The sequence below is a fragment of the Anarrhichthys ocellatus genome, unplaced genomic scaffold (genome assembly GCF_004355925.1).
Source record: "Anarrhichthys ocellatus isolate YVR2014 unplaced genomic scaffold, GSC_Weel_1.0 scaffold77, whole genome shotgun sequence".
NCBI lineage: Eukaryota > Metazoa > Chordata > Actinopteri > Perciformes > Anarhichadidae > Anarrhichthys > Anarrhichthys ocellatus.
This window is the reverse complement of record NW_022280107.1, coordinates 672,936-676,086: the sequence shown is the minus strand read 5'-3', so window position 1 is coordinate 676,086 and position 3,151 is coordinate 672,936.

Here is a 3,151-nt window from a genome sequence, read left to right as displayed (position 1 = left end):
TAAAACTGATGTGGTGCCACTGTTCATTTGGTGAATACGCATTCTGTGCCCGGCGCCCCTGGTTCCATTTTTTTTTTTTTTAGGGGGGGGGGGGGGGGGGGGGGGGAGAGGGCAGACCAGCGGGTGTCAGTGCCAAAGACTTCGGCGAGGTGGGCGTAGCTTTAGCATGTGAGCACCCATCTTTTTGGGATTAAAGAAAGGGCGGTGATTGACAACTTTTAGTGATGGCCGGTGGGGAGATTCAGGGACCTCATTTTGATTCATTCACACACACACACACACACACACACACACACACACAGGCATGCATGCATAGAAGAAGAAAAAAAATGCGTGCACATGCATACCCTTCCCGAGCCAACTGGTGCTGAGAAAAGACCACAATTTGTCAAGATTTCATCAGAGCAGCAAGAGTTTAGCATATTGTCTGTAATGCATAACAAATCCTTCGCGCGCTCTGCCAAACCCTGCAATCAAAGGCCCAGATTTCACAAAAACAACTGCAGTCTTCTTGCTGTAAAACCCAGTTATTTGGGGATGAAGGGTCTTTGGTTTGTTCATACAAGAGCCCCAGTAATACATATTTAACTTTTCACTTCCTAAATGACAGCTTGAAGGTCTGCTATTGTTGTCTCTCGCTGGTTTCTTATTGGCAGTGACACAGTCAGTCAGTGAAATGATTCCCGCACCTCTCGCCTCCATCTTGTTCCACATCTGCTGCATATCATTAAATGGAAAAATCCAGTAAAAAAATATATTTATTCCACCCTCAGGCTCTGAGAGCTAACTATACTTCTCCAGTTGTGTTCGGATTGATTGGGCTCTGAGAAACGTTCTTTCTCTATGTGCAGCTGTCACACATCAGGTGTGTGATTCCTGTCAGCAGAGTCCATCCTGTGACGGATTAGTGCTGCTCAGCAGATGGACCAATGAGGAGACAGTTGCCGTTTACTTCAAGAGACAGACTTGAGTATTTCATTTTTAAATCTTAACCTTTATTGCTCATTTTAAAAGGATAGTTTGGAGTCTAAAATACGTCCACAGCAGAACATGACTTTACTCCATCTACTGTAGTAAGACACTGACTGTGGAGAAGAACCTACAAACACACTGCAAACAATCCAACCTGCCAGCTGCCTTCCTGACTTGTTGTACATATTACGATCTCACTGCAGAGAGTAATACATAATGTTGTGGTTGAAATATTTCATTCCTCCAAAGCCTGGAATGAGTCTCCTTAATGAGGTATGTTACTCCTCCATCACTTTGCTGATGGAGAGGACACGTCTTTCTTCTTTCCTCTGAATTAACTCAGCATTGCATATTTCGTTAACGGATTATTCTAAATAGTTTCACATCTGCAGCGTTTATTTGTTTTTTGCTTTACAACAGATAATTAGTTACAACATGTTTTAATAGATGTGTATGGCATTCCGCTGGAACTAATACTCCCAAAGTGATGGCAGTTGGGAAGCAATGTGTAACACTAATATTATAAAGACAATTAGTATTTGAATACAAATAATCTACAACTAAAACCACAAACTTGGGTTTACTCAACTTGTCAAAAATGTTCAGCTAATTTTAGCACAAAAGCACTAGATTTTGGTTTGGAGATTCTTCACCGACTGCCTATTTGAACGTGTTTATTGTGTGTTTGTTTTAGTGTTTCAAAGAGTTTTAGTGTCCCGCTGGCAAAAATGCATTTGTGCTTTGTCTTCCAAAGCAGCTTTTTTATCGAGACAACATTATTCCGTCTTGGAATTAAAGCAAACCCAGTGCTGCAATACTTCTGAGACAAACCAGACCAGATCTGACAGTTTCCTGACCTTTGCTTTAGATTAGGAAATAAAAATGAAATGAAGGTTTTCGTCCATTAAATCCCAGACGACTTAGTTCTCCGAGGTAAAAGGTATAAATATAATACTTTATGTACCAGCTGAATCTCGGGCAGCTCGGCCAGAACAACCCACTAATCCAGCACGTCTGCAGGTAATATGTGTGTGCTTGTTGTTTTGGGGGTTGCCCGTCTCTATTCAACACCATCCAAGAGAAGATGTGGAAGTGGAAGAGAAGAACAACTATGTACATATATATAAAGAATATATATATGTATGTAGTGGCCTCTTCCTCCCCTTGAGAGCGAAACAAGAAGGAAAGCGGCAGGAATGAGTTAGGAGTTTGGTTTGATTCTAATAGGTCGGGTTATTACGCTGTGATTTGCATAATCTATACGAAGGGAACGAGCGAGCTGATTAGAGAAAAATGTCACAGTGGATTCGCATTTCAGCAGCAACTGATTGGACGTGAAGCTTTCCAAATGAACCCCGAGGACACATGAAAAGTCTTCGGATGACGAGGGGGAAAAAGAAGAGAAGAAAGCTGGAGAGTATTGTTATCCCATTCTTATTTCATGGAGGCATTAAATCAAAGCTTGCAATGATCACAAAGAACCATTCCAGAGTATTTATTACATTTTGTGAAGTAGAAGAGCAGCGCACCATGAGTTTTATGTGTCTTTTTTATTATCGTGAAGTCTTTGTGTCCCCAAGTGCAGTTCAAGTATTCACCCCAGTAAAAGAGTTCATGCATGAGCACAGAAAGTTATGAGACTAGTCGAGCTTTTGGCCCCCCCAAAAACTTCAAACGGTTTATTTTTATTTTTATTATGGAACATTATTTCCTCAAGGAGAAAAATAAGTGATTATTCTGCAGTTTTTTTTGCTGAAAGACAAAATGACAACAGCAGACATGTTAGCGTGTCTCTGAGACTTTTCCTCATCTGTGCCCACACAATGCAAACACAGCGATTTTCACCCCGTCACTCAAAGACAGCAGGAAATCTGCTCTACACAGGCAAGGAAATATGCAATACTAACAGTTTGGTTGTTGGGGAGGAAACGTGATGATATACATCTCAGATATGCCAGCCTGCTCACAGGAATAACGTATGAATGACGCGACTATTTGTAACCTAACTAAGTATTTCACCATCTTTTCCTTAACCTAACTATATATTTTACGATCTTTTTCTAAACCTAACTATATATTTTACAATCTTTTCCTTAACCTAACTATATATTTTACGATCTTTTTCTAAACCTAACTATATATTTTACAATCTTTTTCTAAACCTAACTATATATTTTAC